Below are 25,464 nucleotides of genomic sequence, written 5' to 3' on the forward strand. Positions count from 1 at the left end.
GGGACTTTCAAATGAGCAAGATCACAGTTATTTCTTTATATATCAGTGAATGTCTGTTATAGTTTTTAAACATAGATCCTTGACCTTTGAGTACTGCATGGAAATCTTTTGTAAGATAAATAGTTGTGGAACAATTACTTGGCAATCAATCACAAACTCAACTGGAATAACTCAACTGATAAAGAAAACCAAGAAAATCATTGGCATTGTGTATACATGAGCCTCATTTGATTTTTGCACCTAACATTTTCTTTTCCACTCTTTTTTAGAACAATAGGGCCATCCTCTTTTACGGTGTCTACTTTAGAACATAAAATTAACTTGAAATTTCACAGAAGGATATCTAAAATTCTCTAGGAAAGCTCTATATCTTGACAATTTATGGGAAGCCTTCTATATTTTCATTATATTCTGAACAAGTATGAAGGATTTGAACAAAGTTCAAATCATTTTTATTAAATTATGGTGGTACATACCTGTACTCCCAGCTACAGAGGAGCTCAGGTCAGAAACAGGGCAGGTCAACATTCAAGTACTGATCAATAATAGGAGGGAGACAGTGAGTAGTCCTTGTACTTTGAGCCTGGGTGAGACAGTGAGACCTTTTACTTCATCCTCATCATCACTCAAATGATTTCATTTACTTCATTTCCTCTTATTTATTCCACTCTTTCTTCTTTGAAGATTCCCCTTTTTTCCTTTTTCCTCTCCTCTTTTTTCTTCTTATCCTCTTCTTCCTTTGACCCCTAAACAGTTAGTAGACACCTCCATTGGGCTAAGAACAACAATATTCTAATAAAGAACTCATTAGTAATGTTCTATAGAAATTCATTGTGGGTTTTAGAGTTTTAACTGCCTTCCGTATCAGTAAAATAGATGTGTTAGACAGGACCCTGAAAGACAATTTTCATTAAGTTTGATAGTATAAAACAGATGGAAAGATAGCATATTCTCCTTCTGTTCCATTTGCAAAGAAAATAGTTAGAAAATCATTGTAAGATGAATTCTGTAATTAAAAAACAATTTGGATTGATTTAACAGTTGGCTTAACATTTTTTTGTCCTTTGCATATGTGGCAAATCTTTTTCTGATAGTTAATTATATTTTAAAATTATATCTGAGGTACTTACAATTAGTTTAGTGCTCTGCTCTATTTAGTCATTCAATATTATGACCAAACTATTATTTTTCGCCACTTTTTATTTTTGAAAAATCTTTGAGTAGCAGAAAGTCTTCTGCTTTTAAATAATTTTTCTAACAACTGAAAAATTTCCAGGAAGCTAAAAATTTAAGTTGACCATAAATGGATGATGGTACAAAATTTCTGAGAATATCCCAATAAATCTGTATATCATACCCATAATAACAATGACTCTTTAAACATATATAATGCAATACTAATAATGGATAGAGAGCGAAAATTGCAGTAAGCAAGATGCGGGTTCAGATTCTGCCTCTGGCATAGTCTCTCTTTAACTCTGCACAAGTCACTTTACCTAGAAAGCACTCCCAGCAATTATCTAGGACTTTACAACTATGAGTTTCAAAGCAGACAAGTTGTAGAGAGATATTTCTCAGTGAGGGTTCCCTTTACCAATGATATCATATTATTACTCCAAAAATTCAAATGAGAGTATATGTAAAATATTTTTAAAGATTCTATATATTTTATGATGGAAATTTTGGACAGGGGAAATATGTAGGAATTAGGTAACTTAATGGAACTAGAAATTTCTTAGTCATTTTACTTCTCATGGTTCCGTTGTAATCTAATGGACTGACCTCATGTCAAAGTTAAGGGTAAATCATATTCCCACGATCTGAATCTACGAGGACCTAATGGGATATAATATAAAGCAGTTGAGCACTCTTATATGTACTTCCTCCTTCTTCTGGAGTAATGACTTCAATAATAAATCCAAAGTAAGGTCCAAAGTAAGCTAGAGAGAAAAGTCCTGCAGTACAAGTAAGAAAAGCATATGTGAATTGGAGAATATTGTCTTTGAAATGGTTTTATATAAATCACCTACACAAATCAATGAATGTAATGATACAGCAGTTCTGTCCTCTTACAAACTGAAAACACATCATCCAAACATGCAACAGAAATAAATGCAAGATGATTGCGAATCCATGCAGAAAAAAAAGAAAGAAAAAACAAAATTCCAAATGGAAAAAATTCAAACTACTGACTCAGTAGCCAAATCCGTGTTGATCTGGTATTTGAGGTCCTATGAAAAGAGTAGATTTCCATAGTATATATCATATTGATGTGCAGAGATTCAAATCGTTCATGTGTCAGTATGGTTATTTTGGGCATACAGATACCATAGTCAGTTATACTCAGGCCAGGGTATTTGAGTTGCATGCATAATTTCACAGCATTGTTTGAGGTTCACTTCTTAGTACTGGATAAGCAACTGTGTGACATACTGACTCATTTCTGTTCATTTCCATCAACTGTACACACCTGCCAACTAATGCATTTTCTTACTTCCCCTTAAAGTTGTGAAGTTCCTTTCACTGCCCTTGTTAAAAAAGGAGGAGGGGGAGGATACAAAATAAAGATTTGGAAAGGTTATAGTAGAAAACTTGTTTAACCCAGGAAAAGAAAATCTTTTTCCTCAATTAAAAAAAAATATCTTTTTTTTAATCACATGAATATTTGCTCATCTTTACTTCGACCTCCTTACCAGCTTTTTTTTTCATCTTCCTGTTCTATATCTTTTGTTGTTATTGTTAAATATTTTCCCCTCTGGTTGGCCTTCTCTATATTATACTATATCTCATCGCCCTTCTCCATTTCATCCTTTTCTTATTTTCCCACATCCTTCTCTTCCATATATTTTAAGCACCTTGTCACAAATTCACACATACTAGCTCCATTCCTTTTTTAAAAATTACTTTCAGGAACAAGTACTAGTTTTTATTTTGAATGGCTTATGTACATCCATAAATAGTCAGAAATTCTCAATCATCATTGTCTAGGTAGATCAATCAAGTCCCTTGAAGCATAGCAGAGTTTCAGTCATTTCCTTGACTCAAAAATTTAGTGTCAGAGGCAGAAATTGATGGTAAATTTGCCCAATTCAAAGCCCAAGATTCTATCCATTGTACCTTACTGCCATTATAGGACAGTTGTATAAGGTTTCAAATTCTCATCTGATGTGGTCTGTGATGTGTTTGTAATAAACAGAGGTTCAACTTGGTGAATTTGGAATCTTCTAACTTTTCCACACCTTCCCACTATGTGTAAATCCTACAATTCCTACACAGGTCAGAGAGGTGGGCTACCCAATATGTTAAGGGCTTTGCTCTAGATCCCTTGACATTAATTGCATGAAATAACAACCCATGAAACTTATGCACACATACTATATTTAAAAATTGTTGTTTTGCTATTTTTGGAGGGGAGGGCAGGGCAATTGGGGTTAAGTGACTTGCCCAAGGCCACACAGCTAGTAAGTGTTAAATGTCTGAGGTCATATTTGAACTCATGGCCTCCTGACTCTAGGGCCAGTGCTCTATTCACTGCTCCACCTAGCCACCCCTACACATACTATATGACAAAAAAAAAAAAAGCATTACATACCTGTCTCTCATGGCTAATGTCTGTCAACTAAATAGGTAAAATTTATCTCTGTCATTAGTTTAATTGTTCATTCATATAATTCCTCTTGGAAGAGATCTTTCACATTTCAAGAAGATATTAACTATCTGATATTACAAAACAAATGCTACCATAGAAATAACTTTTTTAAAGACACATTTAATACTGACATTAAGCGGGCATAAAATAAGTAAATATAAGCTCATATAAGATATTCACCAGTGTCATGGTGTTTGCAATATGTATAGTTTTTGTTTTTTTTATTAAGGAACTGATTTTCTATTAACATTGAAGTTTCCCATTTATATCCAATTCCTAATAACGTTTTGCTAACTACAACAAACCCTAAAATGTCACAAGCCATTCTCATTTAGAATAGACATTCAAAGGAAATTGACCTAGCCATTCACACTGGAAAAGAAAAATAGATGAAAAATTTTATCACACAAATTAAGACATGCAGTTAGGTGGTCAGATTATTTATTTGTTAAACTATAAGAGACATGTTGAATGGATTCTACACATATTCAAAGAGCAAAGCTAAGAAAAGATTTTGTTTAGGAAATTATTCTACGCTTTTTACAAAAGCTCACCTTTTAAAACCAATGCTTTCCAGAAATTATATGTCTATCAATTATAGAATACCAAGATCTAAAAGAATCAGAATTTCAGGTGACCCAAAGGACAATAAAAATTTACATAATGGATATAGGTAGGCTGGGGTACATATGGTATATGGAGTGAATGACATCATTGTTAAATACATACATACATAAACACATATGTATATATGTGTGTAATTGGATAGACAGACAGATAGATAAACAGATATAATGCATCCAGAGTTAGAGGACATAACAATAATCCAAACAGCAATAAGAATTAATATTTATTCTGTGCTTTAAATTTTCCAAGAATTTTATGTAGATTATTTCATTTGTGCATTATATCGACTTTTGAGGTAATACTGTTAATATTATTATCGCTATTTTATTGATTACAAAAGCTAAAACTCAGAGAATTTATTTGCTTTTCTTCATGCAACTAAGTAATATCTGAGTAAGCATGACATAACACATAGAGACCTACACGTAATGTTAAGGTTGATCTGGATCCTAGTCTGACTTTGTCACTTACTAGATGTGTTATAAGTTTCAAATAATATACTCTATGTAAAGTTAGCCTTAGAAACCAAGAAATGAGCATGAGTAAAACAAGAGACCCTGGACATGAAAAGTTTTTTTTAAAAATTCCCCAGAGCATTAGTATGAAGTAGGAAGGAAAGAGAAGGAACAAACATTTATTGTGCAGTTGCTTTATGTCAGACAATGTGCAGAAGATATAAATACAAGTAAAAAAATACAGCTCCTGTCCTAAAAAAAAGCTTATTCTAATGGGAAAAAACTGCACAAAAGGCAGTTGAAAATGTGGGTAGGGGGTGGGATCAAGACGCTAGCAACAGGTTCACATGACTGGGAACAGAATGACAGGCCTGGGGAATTGGATCCCTTCACAAAATATTCAAGGAATAACTTATTATATAGGTTGACACTGTTTTCTAGACTAACATAATCATTTAGTCAGTTGGTGTGTTAACTAGCATTTATTATTTATTAAATGCCTACTATATGTCAGGCACTATACTAAGTACTAGGTGTATAAAGAATAGAAGGTATATACTGTTCATGAGGAGATCAAAGCCTGATGGATGACACAATATAAAAACAATTACATAAAAATAAGCTATGTACAGGATTAGAGGTAATCAACACAGAAAAATCACTTAATTACTTTCAAGAACAAAGCAACTATCAAAATTGAAATGGAGAAAAGGGTTAAAATGACTCCCATTAGAAGAAGCAACAGTTAGCAATTTAACCATTAGGTTTAATTCCAAAATTATTTCTTAAGTGCCATTTGAGTCAAAAGGTTCTGAGGAAGATAGAAAAAAATAAATAAATAAAACAATGCAAATATAAATACATGCCATGCCATACCATAACATGTTTCCTGTTGTCCAAGCTTATAATCTAGATAGGGGCACACATCTCATTCTATAGGAAAATAACTTCAGTAAAAAAATCACACTTGATACTTGCATAAAGGAGATAGAAACATGTCATATGTTGTCTGAAGAGGATAGGATCACTTTTTTTTTAAGCAGTTGGGGTTAAGTAACTTGCTCAAGGTTACAGGGCCAGTTATTTCTGGGTGTGGTGCTATAAGTATCTGAGCCCAGATTTGATCCCCAGATCATCCCGACACTGGGGCCAGTGCTCTTACTCACTGTGCTACCTGGCCGCCCCAATAGGATCACTTCTGAAAGTGATGATCAGGAAGGACTTCATGGAAAAATAAGAGAGATGAACTTTAGAAAAATAGGACTTTACAATTTCCCTGTAATCTAAGGAGTCATTTTAGAATTCATTATTCAATAAAATATGCATATTATACAAATAAAAAAACTCTGAATATTTGCATTTGTTTTAAATAATTTGGAGCGAGCACACCCTAGTGAAGAAGTCATTGTCAGTTTCGCCAATATTCAGATAATTTCTTTGATGCCACTTACACCCAAGAAAACCAACAGCCAGAAAGTATAAAGCATATATATTAATTCCAGGGTTTGTTATAGGTCAAGTGCATATCTGACAACACTTGTCTCCATTCTATACATGTGATTTACACTAGGATTTATTGGCATTAACACAGTTAAGTATGATTTCCATTGGTATAAAAAAGTTGAGTTATTTCCTGAGTACTTGCTTTTTTCTTTATTCTAATTTAATAGCAGATGGTCTCCAGCCAAGGGAAGGAAAAAGGTTAAATAATCCACTGCATTCTTTTCCTTCCCTTATGAATTAAATCATTAGAATAATTACAAGTTTTATGGGAGTTTATGTTATATTACATTTAAAGATCTGTGCAAAGTATAGATTTCTGGAATATATTTGTATTTTTTTATACATATACTCCAATCTCACAGGGTCCAGCAGTTTTTCAGGTATACTCACATGCACAAGAAACAACATTGTCTACACCATCCCCTCTGAATATGAACAACAATGATACACATCTATTTTCTCAGTTGTCACTACCTCAAAAGCTCCTCAGGGAAAAAGCAATGGGATATTTTATTCTTCATGTAAGTTTCCTGTCATTTTCAGGCCTTTTCTGAAAACTATACATTTTAACTGCTCTTCTATTTTTTCCTTGATTTCTGATATTACAAATGATTTCAAGGGTTCATCAGATTTACTCATTGATCTGGTCTCCAATGTCTTCAAACTCATTCTTTAAGAAGAAACTAGAAAAAGCATTTTTTTTCAAGCACACTCTGTCATATGATGCATTTATACCATGCATTGCATTTTCTAATATGCTAAGCAATCAACTTTAAAAGTAAAGAAACAGCAACTAAAAATAACATTTCACACTGATATAGCACCACTCATTACAAAAGCACAAAAACACATTTATCTCTGATGTTCAGTCATTAGTTTAAAGCCCTTTCATACAATCCAGACTTCTGTTTCTGATGGGAAATGCATGTCAGTCCTCATTTCAGACTTTTTTTTTAGGTTAAGATTTTCCTATTTCAAAAGTAAGTCTAAGTTATTTTCTTTCACATAATAAATTGTCAGATAAATGCATGATTCAATTTGGTAAATCTTTTAAAATGCCCACTGTATACCTAGTTCTATTAGAAGAACTTTGGAAGCTAAGGTTTCTACTATATTAGGGGTTCTTTACAAGGGTCCTTTGACTTTAAAAAAAATTGGACAAAGGCATTTCAAAATAATTAATTTGCTTTATCTTACTATGCATTACATCTTATTTGTTTAAAAATATTATTCTTAGAAGGGTTTCATTGGTTTAACCAGACTGTCAGTGGCACAAAAAAATGACAATAATCACTGTTCTAAAAGGAACTAGCAGTTGATTGGAGAGGAGAATGAAACAAAGGATGTCTGAGAGTCATTCACTATGCATTGGATAAAATCTCTCAGGAGATATGGGCCCAGTAAGGGAGAACAATTAGCATACTGTAGGGGGTGGGAAAAGATTCATAGAAACTGGTTATGTAGCTATTTCTTAACTTCAGTCTTACAAGTGGTCCTTCTAATTTCTCAGATCTGATAGTTATTACAGTAGCTACTTTGGGGTAATATTCTTCACCAACATTCCATTTTGGCTACTTCCTTTCTTGTTTTTATTCCCTCAAGGCAGAACAGGATGGTGAAAGGAAATGCATAACCATAATGGCAAAGTTGAGACTACAGCCTACTCCTTGACACCCAGCCTAGATGAAAGGGCTATCATTGTTTTCATGCATAAAAGGGTAAAAGTGCAGTATGGATGCTGATTTTCGTATTTCAAATGCTGCCTCTGAACTCTAGGAATTTTGTTCTCTTTTCCTATCATGTAATAGTTTGCTCATCCTATATTTTCAGTGGAATACAATTATTAGAGTAATTTGGACCAGTCTTATTATTTCATTGGTATAGGGAATTGATGATAAGGAATCTCTTTCTACCACTGATGATCTGCATCATCTGCTCTGCAACTTACAACTTACATATCTTAGCGATGTGTAAAGAGGAAACTGACAGGTTATATGACTAGCCCAAAGTCAAATAGAAGCAGAATTTAAACCGAAGTGTTATGAACTCAGGATGTTCTCTAGTCACTACAGTACACTGTCTCTCATTAGAAAAAAATAATAGATAATAAAAACCATTACTCAATTATCAACAAATAGTCATTAAACCTTTGTTAGGCACAAAGGGGCCCTAAATGAGCTGGGGGAAATAAATGCAATGTCTCTGCCCTTCGAGATCACAGTCAATTAGAAAGATGACATACTCAAATTATTGTAATATAAAATGGAACAAGCTTAGTGAATGAGAGATATAGTACAGATTAGACCAGCCCTAACTATTTGGTCCAGGTCACAATTCTTCTCCCTAGTCTCTCTATCCCTTGAGACTCCAACATATTTCAAGCTGGGTCCTTGTATTACTTTTAAGGAAACACAGATGCAGAAGGAATTAACTGTGATATAAAACACTGTATAGATTAGTATACAAACTTTCATCAGGGACACATTCTTCATGGTTGGGTCTACACACTTAATGTATCCTCTATATGACAAAATCTGTTACTAAGTCTTACTTGCAAGGATAATGTGAGTCCTTGTGGAAGAGTGTATGGAACAAGAAGCCAATCCATTGCTTATTCCTCTGATAGCTACCTGAACTGACAAATGTCACCTTAAAGGGAAATTCCTCCCAGAAATGTGTACACTTTAATAGAATTTCATTTTAAACTAAAGGAGAAGGTTATGATGTGATTTTGATGGCCAAGTAGCTGGTGATGGATTTTTTGTTGTTGTTGGGATAGATGGGAACTTTCCTGGCACAACTAAATCATTCCAGAGAGTCAGTCATCTACATTTAGTTCTGCTCATAACCATCTCAGGCAATAATTGTGTCATTTGGCTTATAGTAGACTACACTTAGTGATCAGAAGCATAGTAGGGAAGACCAGAGTATAGATATGGGTAGAAGAAGGGGGAGGAAAAGAGAAGAATGACTCATGCCTAAAGTAATGCTGAAATTAATTTTATTCTGTTCTTAGCTTCTAGTACCACTACTGTCATTGCAGGGAGGTAAAAGAGATGGCAAATCAAACAGTTGTTTGGAATTGGAACATGTAGGAATCATTGGTACCATCCAGAACTCTGGCACAAAACAAATACATAATTATCTGAATCTAAAAAGAAAAAGAAAAACCTTTAATTCAATGCAATGCAACAAATGCATTAAATGCCTATCCTATGCAAGATGTGTTAATTTCTAAGGATGCAAAGCTACACACACACACACACACACACACACACACACATACACACGTGTGTGTGCGCGCACATAAAGGAGCTTATACTCTACCAGAAATGAGGAGAATATATACACAGGTAAGTATGTATCCAATAAGCATGAATTTAATACAAAGAAGTTGATAGGAATTTGAGCTTTTTACTAGCACCTGAAGAACTCAGAAAAGACCTCTTATAGGAAGGAGAACTTAATGCCAGTATTTTTTTTAAATTTATTTTAAATTTATTCTTTTCATTTTTCAAATGCTTTATTAACTTCTGATTTACATTATTCATTACCACCAGGTTTTGTTACAAAATTTCTCCCCATTTTCCCCCTACCCACTGCCCCAAAATAGCAGTCCCACAGGATATCCCCTCCTCCAATCTGCTCTCTCCCATATTTTCTCCCATACCCCTTTCGACTTTTCCAGTAGGGCATGGTAGATCTCTATGCCCCAGGGCCTGTATATCTTATTTCTCAATTACATGTAAAATAGTATTAATTATATATATATATATATATATATATATATATATATATATATATATGTATGTATGTATGTATTTAAACATTTGATTTTAAAACTTTGAACACCCACCCTTACTGGGAAGATAAGTAGTTCAGTATAGGTTGTACATGTGTAGCTGATGCAAAACAGTAACATAGTAGATATATTCTAAAAGACTGACTATATTTCCCTAACTGCTATCCCACCTCCCACTTGTTCTATTCTCTGCTTTGATCCCATCCCTTTTCAAAAGTGGGTGTTCTCAACTTCCCTCCCCCCTAGCCTGCCCTCCTTTACATCATCCCCCCTCTGATCCCCTTCTCCCCTACTCTCCTGTAGGGTGAGATACCCTAATTAGAGTGTATTTAATTCTCTCCTCAAGCCAAATTTAATGAGAAGAAGGTCGACCCATTCCCTTTTGCCTTCCTATTCTTACCCTCCATTGTGACCATTTTCCCTTGCCTCTTCTATATGAGATAGTTTACCTCATTCTGTCTCTCCCCATATCCTCTCATTATATTCCTCTCTCACCTCTTAATTTCACCTTTTAAATATCATCCCTTCCTGTTAAATTGGTCCTGTGCCCCCTATCTATGTATAACTGTAAATATATATACACACATTCACATATGTATTCATATACCCATATACCCTCATATGTAGACATAATTATATTTCTATTCCCTTCAACTATTTTCATACTGACAAAAGTTTCATCACTTACAATTATTGTATTTCCATGTAGGAATGTTAATAGTTCAACTTTGATAAGTTCCTTATGATTTCTTTTCCCTGTTTACCTTCTCATGCTTCTCTTGATTCTTGTATCTGAATGTCAAATTTTTTATTCAACTGTTTTCTTTTTTTTCAGGAAGAATGCTTGAAAGTCCTCTATTTCACGGAATGACCATATTTTCCCTTGAAACATGATACTCAATTTTGCTGGGTAGGTGGTTCTTGGTTTTAATCCCAGCTCCTTTGCCCTCCGGAATATCATATTACAAACCCTTCGATCCCTCAGTGTAGAAGCTGCCAGATCCTGGGTTATCCTGACTGTGTTTCCACAATATTCAAATTGTTTCTTCCTGGCTGCTTGTAATATTCTCTGCTTAATCTTGGAATTCTGGAAACTTGCTATAATATTCCTAGGAGTTTTCTTTTTGGGATCTTTTTCAGGAGATGATCATTGGATTTTTGCAACCTCTATTTTGCCCTCTGGTTCCAAAACATCAGGGCAGTTTTCTTTGAGAACTTCCTGCAGGAAGATTTCTAGGTTCTTACTTTGATCATGGCTTTCAGGTAGTCTAATAATTTTTAAATTATCTCTCCTGGATGTATTTTCCAGGTCAATGGTTTTTCCCATGAGATATTTCACATTGCCTTCTATTCTTTCATTTGTTTGTATCTGTTTATCAGCATCTTGATTTCTCATAAAGTCATTAGCTTCCATTTGCTCCAATCTAATTCTGAAGCAATGATTCTCCTCATTGAGCTTTTGAGATTCTTTTTCCATCTGGCAAATTCGGCTTTTTAAGGCATTCTTCTCCTCATTGCCTTTTTGAGACTCTTGTGCCATTTGACTTAGTCTATTTTTTAAGGTGTTATTTTCCTCAGTCAGGCTGTTGACTCTCATTTCATAATTTTTTTTGCATCGTTCTCATTTCTCTTCCCAATTTTTCCTCCACTACTCTTATCTGCTTCTTAAGGTCCTCTATGGCCTGTAACCAGCTCATATTTTCCTTTAAAGCTTTTGGTGCAGGAGTTCTGACTTCACTGTCTTCCACCTGTTCCATGCTTTGCTCCTTTTTGTCCACAAAATAGGAGTTTAATGTTGGGATCTTTTGTCTGCTTTGTTTCCTTTGCCTGGTCATGTCACCCCTCAGTCACTTGACCCCTGGGCTTTTTGCCACAGTAGGACTCTGCCAACAGACAGGGGAGTTTTCTGGAGGTATTAGATGGCTTCCCTCTCTGAGGCCTTCACGCGCTCTGGCAAGCTGGACACATGCCCCAGGACCGCCACCCTAGCCTGCAATTCAGATCCAAGCAGGCTAAAGCAAGAGAAATTACCCCTCAGACTTGTTGCTTGGTCCCCATATACTCTGCAGGCCAGGAGCTGAAGCTGCCATGAGGCACTGGCTGGCTGTGTTGGCGACTCAGGGGCTTCTCACCCTGGGTCAAAAGCCGACACACTCCTATTTATTGGGTCCCAAAGTCCAGACTGCACTGACCTCTCACTTTGTCCTTCACATCTATGTGTTGATAATTCTGGAAACAGCCACATCTGCTGTTGATCTGGAGTCCCTCCGGCCAGCAGCTCATCAGGCCTGACCTGGGGCTAAAACCTCCACCTCACGCAGGCCTGGGCTCGGCTCCAAGAGTACTGCATTGGCAAATTCCTGCTGGCCTGCCAAGCTGTCCTCAGCAGGAGGTTAGCTTCTCTGTGTCATTTTGTGGGTTCTTCGGCTCCAAAGTTTGTTCAGAGTCCCCTTTTTACATTGATTGGGGAAGGTGGAAGCCAGAGACATTTGGAGGTCATGCTTCTACTCCGCCATATTGAGATAATATTTTTAATATCACTTAAGGTCAATATTTATGACATCTTGAGGGTCTAAGAAAAAGGAATGAAGAGGTAAACTGTACAAAAGATAACTGATGCTGTGAAATAGTGAGATTAATCTAAAAAAAAAAATGTGTCCTTATGACCCCAAAAGGAGCTTTAATAGAATAGGGCTACCAGTACATATAATTGAACTTGCTTCTGATTTCACAGGATATCTAAACTGATTTATTTTAGGTTCTTAAGGCTTTAACTAAGGCCACCTAGACAAGAATTTCAGATGAGGGAAGAAAAAAAGGAAGGATTTTCTCTCTTTACTATCTTTTAGAGCTATTCAAAACTCAGGTTAAACATAGGCTCTGAGAATCTTAGAGTGAATACTCTTCAAATAGCTTTTAATTTACCTTCTTTTTCCTTCAGTAAAAAATTTACTGTCATGGCAAGATATTTGAGACTGTAATTTAAGTTTTTAAAATCCCTGTAGTAACTGATTTCACAACTTCCCTTGGTAACGATTCTAATATTTAACAAAATCTTCTTTATTTCTCACCTAAATTCTTCATGTGGCAGGTTAAATCCATTTCCTCTTGCTTTGTCCACAAAAGAGATTGAGAACAGCTGCTCACATATATCTGCACCAGAGTTTTTAATATAAAGTAGGATCTTATTATAGCATGGCTCATTATTACAAAGTTTTACTTATACAGAGGGCCAAATCATGTTCCCAGTTATACAAATTCAAAGCCTTAGGAAGATAGTTTGATAGTGATGTTTTCTCTGATATTTATGTATATATTTCCCCTTCATCTTCTCATAGACCTTGTGAGGGTTAATTCTGTCCTCTATGTTGCCTTTCTTTAATTTATTTATTATAAGATTTATTATATAAAATAATATAAAGAGCCATGATGACTAGAGTCAGAGGATCTTACTTCATGTCCTGCCTCTGACACTTACTACATATGTGACATTGAGCCTGTCTGAGTCTCAGTGTCCCCATCTGTAAAATGAAGGAATTGGATTTGTTTCTGAGTCTCCTTCCAAAACTATGAGCTACAACCTTGGAGCCACTGATATAATGGAAGAATTATAATATTTGTCCTTATCTTCTCCAGATTGAGTCATATGAGTTCCTCATAACTTTCTGGAAATGACTAATTTTCTACCCCTCACATCTCCCCTGAACTTCTTTCAAAATTAAGCAATTTCTCTTAAAGAGTATAACTGGCAGTAATGGGAGAATTGAGAGAATTGGGTGATGGGAGAATTTATTAAAAGCTCATATAGGTCAGAGTAGCTGGTTAGTTAAATGGAAAAGATATTCCCACCCAAGTTAGGTATTTTTATAAATTCTGCTACCCTAGTATACAGAGATTATCAAAAGAATATGTAGTACGTGAGTTCTCTACCTACTCTCTTACATTCTCTTTTGGAATTCATCAGACCTGTTATTCAGAGGATTCCCAGGATAGAAAAAAAAAAACTGCTTGGGACCTAATTAGGAAAGAGAATATCCTTGTTTCTCTTAATTCTTTCACATTTCCCCCCCTCCCACTTGAAGAGATAGCATCTCTGTTGTATATCTCTGTGCCATTTTCCTTTGGAAAAGCAACTGGTCTGTGCATTCACGTCTTAGAGTAAAGAACTCTTCTTGTAATCAACTGAGCTGATTCTACAGATTTGGCAATGGTGTATTCTTGTGGGGCAATTCAGAGGCTGAATACAGGCTTGCTCCCTTTTCTGAGATCTCACTTACAGCTTTGAGTTTAAGATTGCAGCTTACACTGTCAAAACGCATGCTGATTTGATCCCCATTCTTACAGGGCTGGATTCATAGAAAAGCTAGCTCTGTTGTGGTGATAAAGGCCTATTCAATGTGGGGTCTGACCCGCTGAGACATTCAGGGCTGCCAACTTGGAGTAGAACTCTTGCACCCCCTACAGGCCAGCTGTTGAAAATTCATTGGGAAGAGGAAAAGATTTTCCTCTGGTTTCTTTCCCAGATGGTTACTTCTCAACTAAAGGCTCAGTTATTTATTTACTGGGATACCCTAGCCTGCTGAAGAGAATTTCTTTGTGTAGGCAGAAAAGCTGCTGATACACTGCAGTGGAAATTAGCTACTTTTCCCGTGCAGCTGAGGCAGCCTGGAGTCGGCCATGTCCCAAGGTCTGGACATGGAATTTCCTGTCCCACAGCTCAGTCCTTCCTGAGCAGTGAGTTCCCAATCAACAGCTGAAGGCAAGTTTTACATGGTGTCATTTCGAAATGTCATTGTCCTTTCAGCATTCTGCACACAGACAGACACACAGATACACACACACACGTACACCCACATACACTTTAGAATGAAGTTCTGAGCCTGATTATGTTCAAGTAAAGAACAGAAAATTCTGCAAAGTAGGAGTGGAAGAATAAATCCAAGTATTTAAGAAAGACTGAGTATTTTCTTCAGATGCACATACATTGTAATGCACGAGATAAGAAAACCATGTGAATAGATACCAGGCTTTATAATGAATATAAGTATTCCACACTTCTCCCCACTCTCTAATGCTCAATCTGGTCTGCCCAATGGATATACAAAGTCCCTTCCTACAAAACTCTTCTTTTGAACAAAATTTCACAGAATGGTCAATAATATTAAAACTGGAAGTTCATATCAACTTCATTAATGACTATGTATTATAAACATCCTTTTTTGTTTCTTTTATTCCCATCCTGTGATATAAAATTGGAATTCCCAGGGTGAAATCTGATAGGCAATGCATATTTAAACCTGTAATCTAAGAGATAAGGGGTGGGAGAGGGAGACTGAGAGGTTAAATTACTTGCCTGTGATCACAAAGCTAAGACTTGAAATAGGCAGAACTTTATGGTTTGTGGTTCTTTATCCTAAATTTCATCTTCTATTCCCTATATCTTGTTGCCTCTTACGTTCCAATTAAATGTTCTGATTAAAAACAATTACCAAGTGCTTCCTGCATTTGTTTATCTTTATAATTCCAGTGTATTTTTAGAGTTATTAATGAAGTGAGTTAACCAGTAAAATATCCCCTTAAATATGAACATTACAGCAGTTAAACTTTAATTTTTCAGAGGACTACAAAAATTCAGACTGCTGACAATACTAACAGCAAACAGATATATATTAAGCACTTCTATTTATATGGCATTACATTACCAGAGAGGGTCTGAGAGATGCAGGGGACAGAATAGTGCCCACCCTCAAGGAGCTTACATTCAACCTGCCAGTTCCATCAAGAGTATATCAAAGTGATAAATGAATTGTCATTCTATTCTTAAAGTTCTGCACAGAAGATTTCATAATTTTTCTCATTAGTCTTTACCAGTATCCAAAAGGAATGTCTTAAAAATTGCAGTCATTCAGTAAACTTCTGTTAATTTGTAAACCTTAGAGATGAATTAAATCAAGAATGAAATTTTCCTCCAATTAAATCTCACCTAGGGTTTCAAGTCTGGTAGAGGAAAGGGTAAATCCATAATGCTTCTAGTAGGTATTCACCCTTATGATTCTAAAATCTTATGTTTCTATGAATTTATATATGGAAACACAATACCATACATGTTTTCATCTGACCACTTATGATACCTCCTCCCAAAGATCTACTTTCCTTCTTCTGTCACAGGGAATATTATAATGAAAGATGCAGGTATTTATATGCAAAGCACAAACTAATTTGCATAGGACAATACAGCAAAGTCTATGCCAAGATCTCAGCAGTAAAAACTTGCAAAATGATAAAGAGCAGACATGAAACTACAAAAATATATCTTGCACAAACAAATGATGCCCCAAAGGTAAGACAATGCAAAATTGCAAAGCATAGCAAGGTAAAGCAGGATTTCTTAATACTTCAAGAGAGTTCCAAGAATGTTTCCAAATTATGCATGAAGTCTTTTGTGCAGAACAATCAATGATGACTTTTTCACTTCAGAAAAACTCTGGGAAAATCTGTCAGACTCTTGAACAAAAAACATGAATAAACTCACCTTTCCCCTTCCTTCTATTTATGCAACATAACTGTGACCACTGTTTTGAGGGGACGCAGGGTGTCTCATTATAAACTTTATATGGTTCAACAAGAGAACTTTATTTTCCTTCCAATAAATTTTGTGGTTAACATTTTTAGGCATTTGAAATTTCTTTGGTTACAATTTAGTATTATGTAGAAATTATAGAATGTCCCTCCAGTCACACTTTAACCTTTTAAAGATTTGTATTAATTAAATTTAATTCAACACACATTTAAAGCACTTACTATGTTCAGGACACTATGCAAAGCTTTAGGGTAACAAAACTCAAAATGAGAGAGTTCTGGTCTTTAAGAAGCTTACAGTTATTATTGTTCTCATGAATACAGAAAAATGTGTAATTAAGGATAATGTAATCTAGATGGAGAAACTGTGTGGAGTTGTAGATTGTGTTGTGTGCCAGCCTTTCAAGGAGTTAGGAAGACCAGAGTTCTTTATCTCATTATTGCAACGTAATGACCCTGGGCAAGGCACTTAAAATAAAGCAATCTCAAGGCATTAAGTTGCCATTCTGCTTTGGTGGAGGTAACTCCTCACTGGGGACAGGCTGGGGGTGGGAAGGATTTCCCCTGTATCAAAGAAATTGCAGATCTGATTCCTATCCTCTGAAATTTAATTATCAAAAAAGTATACATTTATATAGCATCTTGTTTTAATGGACATTATGTGTACAAAGTAAATTTGTATACATTGTTTTGATTTGAACTTGACAATGACCATGTAAGGAAAGAGGTATTGGGACAGCTAGGTGATGCAGTAAATACAGCACCGGCCCTGAAGTGAGGAGGACCTGAATTCAAATCCAGCCTTCAGACACTTAACACTTACTAACAATGTGACCGTGATCTAGTCACTTAAGTATAATTGCTTAGCCTTCCCCCCTCTAAAAAGAAAAAAAAAGGAATTTTTTTTTTAAAGCAATTGGGGTTAAGTAACTTGCTCAAGGTTACACGGCCAGGTGTTTCTGGGTGTGGTGCTGTGTATCTGAGCCCAGATTTGATCCCCAGGTTATCCTGACACTGGAGCCAGTGCTCTTACTCGCTGAGCCACCAGCCCCCCCTAAGCAATTGTGATTAAGTCACTTGCTCAAGGTTACATGGCCAGGTGTTTCTGGGTGGGTACTAAGTGTCTGAGCCTGGGATTCAATCCCCAGATCATCCCAACACTGGAGCCAGTGCTCTTACTTGCTGTGCTACCTGGCCGCCCCGAAAAAAAGGAATTATTGCTAAGGCTATATAGATATAATGATCATTTCATAGATGCTAAAGGAATTTTTTAGAAAGGTAATAAGTAATGGAGGTAAAATTAGAGACTGGGTATTGTCATTCCTACTTCATTTTAAAGGACATAGATTCCCTAATTGATCTTTCCTCATTTAGATACTGAGGCAGGAATCAGTGGGAAAGAGCATGAGGGAAAATGATGAAAAACAAGAGCAATAAATGGATAAAAACAAGTTAGAGGCAGCTTCAGAAATCTCTGAAGAGATTCTTATTCATGCTGAAATGTAAAAGAAGTCACGCAATGTTAACAGTATATACAAGACAAATCCTGTTCTACCCCCCTCCAACTCAAAGCTCCCCAACCAAGATCCTGGCTTTTAAACATAACTTGATCTATTCCTAAGCCCATAGCTCCACAACTAAAATTGCATCTCCATTTGTGAATTTGTGAATTCATATGGAAATTGAAATGGATTTGGCTATTCACTTGGAAATTGAAACACAGCCTCATGCCCCATGGAATCATGCCCCAACTTCTACAATTCTCTGAGATTTTCGGTTGGGAAAGTAACACAACTGCCTATCTCACAGCCATTAATGACCAGCACCAAGGACAAAATGTAATCCTCCTAAAGATCTTAGAATCTCAGTATGGAAGGGAAACTCAGAAATCATCTAGACTAGAGCCTAGTGTCCCAGGGGTGGGGCACCTGCAGGGTGGAGGCCACACGTGGCTCTCAAGGTCCCCAAGGATTTGTTCTGTGAAGTTTGGATTCAGTCAAAGGACTGCATTTGGAGGATCTAGAGGACCACATATGGCCTCCAGGTGGCAGGTTCCCCAACCCTGGCTAGACCAACCCTTATCGAACATGTGAGTTCTATTTAAAAAAAAGAAAAACAGGGGTGGCCAGGTAGCACAGCGAGTAAGAGCACCGGCCCCAGAGTCAGGATGACCTGGGATCAAATCCAGGCTCTGATACTTAGCACCACACCCAGAAATAACTGGCTGTGTAACCTTGAGCAAGTTACTTAACCCCAACTGCTATAAATAAATGAATGAATAAATAAATAAAATAAACAAACAAAACTAGCCTATAGTTATCTCACCTCCATTTAGAGGCAAGCAATATATAAAGTGACTACTACATGCCAGGCATAATGTGCTCAGCACTTTACAGATATTATCTCATTTGATAAAATGACCCTGGAAAGCAGGTACTACTATACCATTTTATACTTGAGGAAACCGAGGCAAATGATTTTTCTCGGGGTCATACTGGTACTTTATGTCTAATGCTGGATATGAATTCAGGTCTTTCTGACTCCAGAACCAGCATTCTATATACTGTGTTGCCTAAATTGCCAGTGGAAAAACTCTTCCTTTCCTAAGTGGGTCAAATGTATTTTAAAGCATTTCTAATTAATATGATGCAGTTACACACACACATAATCAATGATTCTTCAAAATGCTATTCTTATGCCTTATCCTTATTCGGAAGTTCAGTTGGCTTCTCTTAAGTATTTGCTAGTGGAGTACAAGATGGAAACAATGTCAACTTCAGTTGAAGAAACCTGTTGATGTTCCAGTAATTGGTCCTTGCCTTTTAAGGATTTGTGAGTCAACTCTTTCATTATCTGTTCTAGAACGTGAAAAAGAATTGACAATCACTTTTTGGTGATAGGATGAGATATTGTATGCAAATTTAAAATTCTACAATAAATATATGACTTAAAATTTCATGCAAATAGACAATATTATTTATAACATCAGCTACTAATCACTTTTATTGTCTCCTCATTTTTAAGATCATTTTCTTTTGTAAGCTATGATGTAGGAGTTGAGAAGGAAAGTAGGAGTTGAGTAATTCAGTCTTGTGTTTTTCACTGAATATCTTTAACACATTCATCTCAAACATGGCTCCCATTATCCTTTTGCCTGTAACAGAGTTCAAAAACCCCTTTTCAATTGTCAACTACATGTATAAATTTCCTTAACTTGTTTGGAGATATCCGGACACTAGTCTTGCAGGTCTGTATCATTTCTTTGTGTTCATCTTCAGTTATTTGCCCTTCACTCTCTTTGTATAACTACTCAAAAATTTTAGTTCATCCATGAGCAGGTTCATTGACTTCTTTCTTTTCTTGAATAGATTCACAATATCTTCATTAAAATGTCATTTTTCAAGAAATTTCCATTCCTTTTGAGCTTACTTCCCTTTATGTTTTAGGCTATGAGTCAATCCCTGTCCAATTACTGAACTTGGGAATCTGATCTATTTAAGTCTAGTTACACAATACATTTTGCCTAGATTTCTTCTTTTACTTGCCAAGATTTTTAAGATCCTGCTGTCACTGCCTTCTCATTTCATTTTCCCCATCCATTTGCTTCTTAGTGATGAGTAGCTCCATAGTAATTCTTCCCATTGTTGGTCAGTCTCTGTAATGGGAATGAGGTAAAAAGTTGATTTAGTGGTAGAGTCAGGAAAACCTGAATTCATATCTTGCTTCAGTTACTTGCTAGCTGTGTGACCCTGAGCAAGTCACTTAACCTCTCTCAGTCTCAGTTTTCTCATTTGTAAAAGGACAATAATAAAAGCAAATTAGGGGATATAAGTGAGGATTTGAATGAGTTAATATATGTAAAGCACTTTTAAATCTAAAAGTACTAGATAAATATTAGCCATTAGTTTCTGAAGAAAAGAATTTTAGGGAAATCAAGAATTTATCAGATATTCTTTCTTTTGTTTTTTAACAGAGAAAGGTCTCTTACAATTGTCAGTTATTTAAAGTCTCTCATCACATCTGTATTCTGACTCCATTTACCAGAAACTTATCATTCTTTCCCACTGACTATCAACCTACATATTGCTTCTACTAAAATATGGCTTCTGTTTCTCCTTGCTTGTATCTTTAATTTGAATCTCTCCAATAAACTACAGTGAAAAGAGGGTTTGTCCTGGAGACAGTTCCAAATCAGTTCCTGGCTATACACTTATAACCTGTGTGATTTTGTACAAGTCACTTATAAGCCTTAGTTTTACATCTGTAAAATGGGAATAATAATGCCTAAGATTACTACCTCAAAATGCTGTTATGAGAAAAAATGATTCATGAAACTTTAAGTGTTTTATAAAGTCAAAAAGCTTATAAGAGTAACTGTTACCCTTCCAAATTCATGGATTTCTACAGAAGTAAATATTTTCTTTAAAAAATGCCATAATTGTATAATCCCTTTTGCCTTGCATGTTCCATTTAATGACTATAGTCTTCCAGTCATTAAATTGCATCCCACCAAGTTTCAATATTTATGTTCTCTTTGGTTCAAGGTTTCTAGCTGATATTATAAATAACAATATTATGTATTTGCATGAAATTTTAAGTTTTATATATTTATGTAGAATTTTAAATTTGCATACAATATCTCATCCTATCCCTAAAGCACTTTGTGAAATAGTCATGACAGATATAAATAACCCCATTTTACAGATGAAGAAAAATGAGGTTCAGAGAAGTTAAGCTGACTGTGGTCAAATAGCTAGTTGGAAGTGAGATTCAAGTTGAGGTCTCTCCTTACTCTATGTCTTCCATGTCTTGTTCTATATTGCCTATCACTGTCTTTATTTTTTATACTTTTTGTTTATACATTAGTGTATAAACATCTAAAGTCATAGGTACCATCTCTGCTCTTTCCCTTAATCATTATCTCCTCTAAATTAAAAGGCTATATTTATCACTTTCTTCTTTATACACACTGCTTTCTAGAGTGTTTAGTTTATCAGCTCCACATAGGCATTTTTCTCTCTTCCTCTCCTTTTTCATTTTAAAGCTTTCTTAATCTGATCAGCTCGTAAACAGAAAAATGTATTATTCCCAAATTTTATTAGATAAATTCTATTCCTGGCCAAGAGCCCATTATTTATGTATCTTAATTTATGTTGCAGAAAACAAAAGCCCTTTCTCCAACATCATATGCTTTGGCAACTATTTACTTCACATACCACTTTTTTTCTCTTGGAAACTTCAAAAATGAAATTGGCAGCAGTGTTTAAAAAAAAAAAAGCACGTGTGCCCTTACAATCTTCCTTTTCCTACAAAAGACTTCATGCAGATTGTGCACACTAACCCTGGGTATGCCTTGAAGCTCAGTTTGGGGCCCTCTGTCTACACTATTTCAATTGGTAATCCTCATCAGTTCCCAACAATGCAATTATCCCATGATAATTCTGAGATTCTGTTTATCCAACCCTAACATCTAGCCTGATTGAAGTCATGTGTCTCCAGCTGCCTAATGAACATCTTAAACTAGGAATCATGTAAATATCTTAAACTCGTTTCCAAAACTGAATTCATAACTTCTTTACTATGGTCAAGTGTACCCAAATGCTTTCTGTTACACAGGTTTGTGATCTAGGCATAATCTTTGACTCTTTATTCTTTATGTCCATATCCAGGCAATTACTAAGTTTTTTTTTTCATTTTCGTCTTTGCAACATCTATGATATAGATCTCTTTCTCTCCTCTGATACTGCTACCACTCAAGTACAGGCTTTCTTCACTTCATGCCCAGATTATTCCTGTAACTTCTGGTTGGTCCCCCTTTCTCCATTCTCTCTTTCCACTTTAGTCAATCATTCATTTAGCTGTCAAACTGATCTCTGTAAAGTAAAGCTTTGACCATGGTGCTCATTCCTCAACTCTCCATATGTAATAAACTCCATTAGCTCCTTCTTACTTGCACCATAACATGTAAGGTCCTCTGTTTTAAAGACCTTCATAATCTGACTTTTTCATATCTTTCTAGTATTCTCACCCCTTTCTCTTCTCAATGTACTCTAAATTCCCACAACACCAGTACCTTTGCCATTCCTCACATAAGACACTTGAGCTCCTGACTATGTGCATTTTCACTGGTTGTTCCTATTGCCTGGAATACTCTTTCATCTTACCCCTGATTCTTAGATTCCCTAACTTCTCTTATGAATCAGCTAAAGCGAGGGTAGAGCCAAGATGGCAGAGAGAAAGCAGGGACTCACCTGAGCACTCTCAGAAAACCCTTCAGATACCTCTAAAAAGTGAATCTGAACAAATTCTAGAGTGGCAGAATCCACAGAGAGTGTGGCAGATTTCCAGCCCAAGACAACCTGGAAGATTGATAGGAAGGGTCTGTTGTGCCAGACTGGGAGAAGTGTGAAGTCTAGCACTCAGGCTGCATCAGTGCAGACCAACCATAGTAAAGCTGGAACAGAACAGACCCCAGTGGACTGGATTACAGGCAGCAGTGGTGATTCCCAGAATTAACAGCACAGGATGGGGGTGGGAGGTGGGGAAGGGGCTATTGGGACTGGGTGAGGGAGAAGTGCAATCCTATGCAGGGCCTGAGGCAGCTGCAGCACTTGCTTCTGGGGCTATCAGTCCACAGACTGAATATTATCTATCACCAATTTATTTGCTCTTACCCTCCCTTATAAACTTTGAAAAATACAGAGAATATTGCCCCAGGAAAAATCCTGAAATAGTGGAGCCAGCAGAAAGTCAGGGTACATCAGTCTTTTAGCTCAGGAGGCTAGGAGAATTAATGGGGAAAGTCTCTTATTGTGTTTGAAGGGCAACAGTACACGACAGGAGGCATCAGAGCAACCAGCAGCAAGCCGCGCCTCAGCAGGCCAGTGGGAAATCCTCAGCCCCAGGGAGAAAGAGCAGACAAGCACCAACACCAGCACAACTCCCAGAGGCAGAAGCTGTGGGCAGGAGCCCCTGGAGTCTACTGTCAGGCAGGAGCAGGGAGAACTTGGAGTGGACCAGTCCCCATGAGCTGAGACTTGGAGCAGGAGCAGAGAGCTGACTACATGTGAGTCCAGGCAAGAGTCGGGAGAGGTCAGTTCAAAAAGGAAGGGCCATGGGACTTAGAAGTCAATCTTGAGTCAAGATGAAAAAGGACTTGTACACTTGTTACTAAGGAGATTGTTCTTACTGTAACTGAGGGGTGGATGGTGTGGTATTTTATGCTACCCTTTAAGGCTATGTTGTGCTAGGGAAGACCCTAGCCTGGGACCCCAAGACTGTGTAAACAAGTATTTTAGGGAATGCTACTGAATGCAATGAAATATGCTATGTGCCATATAACATACTAAGTGTCATGATATATATATATATATATATATATGTGTGTATGTGTGTATGTGTGTGTGTCTATGTGTATTGTATTTGTACATATATGTATATATATATGTGTGTGTGTGTGTGTGTATTAGATGATATGTTTTGCTTAAGGGTGCTTCTATGACTGTTGTACTTTACTTTATTGAACAATGTTTATTTAGTTCATTGCTGAATAAATAGAGAGTTCATTATACTATGTGATTAGACTCTTAAAATTATTCACAGAAGCACTCTTGAGGTACACTGCTGTAATTGGCATTAGACGTGTTTATTTATTTATTTTTACCTTGACCAGTTATTTCATCTTTCTAAGTGATGCTTTATGCTCCATGATACCTGGAGCACATAATTCTCTAAGCTGCCTTTGCCTTTTTCTTTAGCAGGCAGAACAATGTGCACAATGTGATTATTGATTACTTCTAATGTAAACCTAAATATGGCAAAATCTCCACAGTCATTGGGACCTTGTGATAGACACCTACTTAAGTGCATATTTTCTTTCATATCTGGTTTCTCCAACAAAAATATTATCTTCTTGCTTCTACTTCTAGTGAACACCAAATGGCGGACGACGCAGGTGCTGCAGGAGGTGCGGGAGGCCCTGGGGGCTGAGGCCGGGGCAGCTTCCTCAGTGGCTTTGGCAGTTGGGACCAAGGTCGAGGCCAGGGCCGTGGTCAAGGCCGGGGCCGTGGCCACGGGGCCTGGGAAGGAAAGGCCGAAGACAAGGAGTGGGTTCCTGTCACTAAGCTGGGCCTGCTAGTCAAGGACATGAAGATCAAGTCTTTGGAAGTGATTTATCTTTTCTCCCTTCCTATCAAGGAGTCTGAAATCATAGATTTCTTCCTGGGATCTTCATTGAAAGATGAGGTTCTGAAGATCATGCCTGTTCAGAAACAAACTAGAGCTGGACAATATACCAGGTTTAAGGCTTTTGTGGCCATTGGTGACTACAATGGCCATGTTGGTCTGGGCGTCAAGTGCTCCAAGGAAGTGGCCACAGCTCTTCATGGTGCTATCATTCTGGCCAAGCTGTCCATCATTTCTGTGAGACGTGGCTACTCGGGGAACAAGATTGGCAAGCCTCACACAGTACCCTGCAAGGTCACTGGGAGATGTGGGCGGTTCTGGTGCTCCTGATCCCCACTCCTAGAGGTACTGGCATTGTCTTAGCTCCTGTGCCTAAGAAGCTCCTGATGACGGCTGGAATTGATAACTGCTACACTTCTGCGAGAGGCCATACTGCCATGCTGGGCAACTTTGCTAAAGCTACCTTTGATGCCATCTCCAAAACACACAGCTATCTAACCGCAGACCTGTGGAAGGAGACTGTGTTCACTAAGTCTCATTATCAGGAATTCACTGACCATCTTGTGAAGACTCACACTTGAGTATCTGTCCAGAGGACCCAGACAGCTGCTGTGGCAACCACATAGATGTTTTTTTTTTATAAACAAATAAATTGAACTATGCCT

The 25,464-nt window shown here is 36.7% G+C and overlaps 1 pseudogene; it reads left to right on the forward strand.

Annotated features, from left to right (window-relative positions):
• The first annotated feature begins 24,553 nt into the window (after positions 1 to 24,553).
• On the forward strand, positions 24,554 to 25,425 carry LOC138153938 (small ribosomal subunit protein uS5 pseudogene; annotated as a pseudogene).
• The last annotated feature ends 39 nt before the right edge of the window (positions 25,426 to 25,464 follow it).

Source organism: Petaurus breviceps, unplaced genomic scaffold (assembly GCF_028583685.1).
Source record: "Petaurus breviceps papuanus isolate PSGF00001 unplaced genomic scaffold, PetGlider_PUasm1.0 151, whole genome shotgun sequence".
Classification (NCBI taxonomy): domain Eukaryota; kingdom Metazoa; phylum Chordata; class Mammalia; order Diprotodontia; family Petauridae; genus Petaurus; species Petaurus breviceps.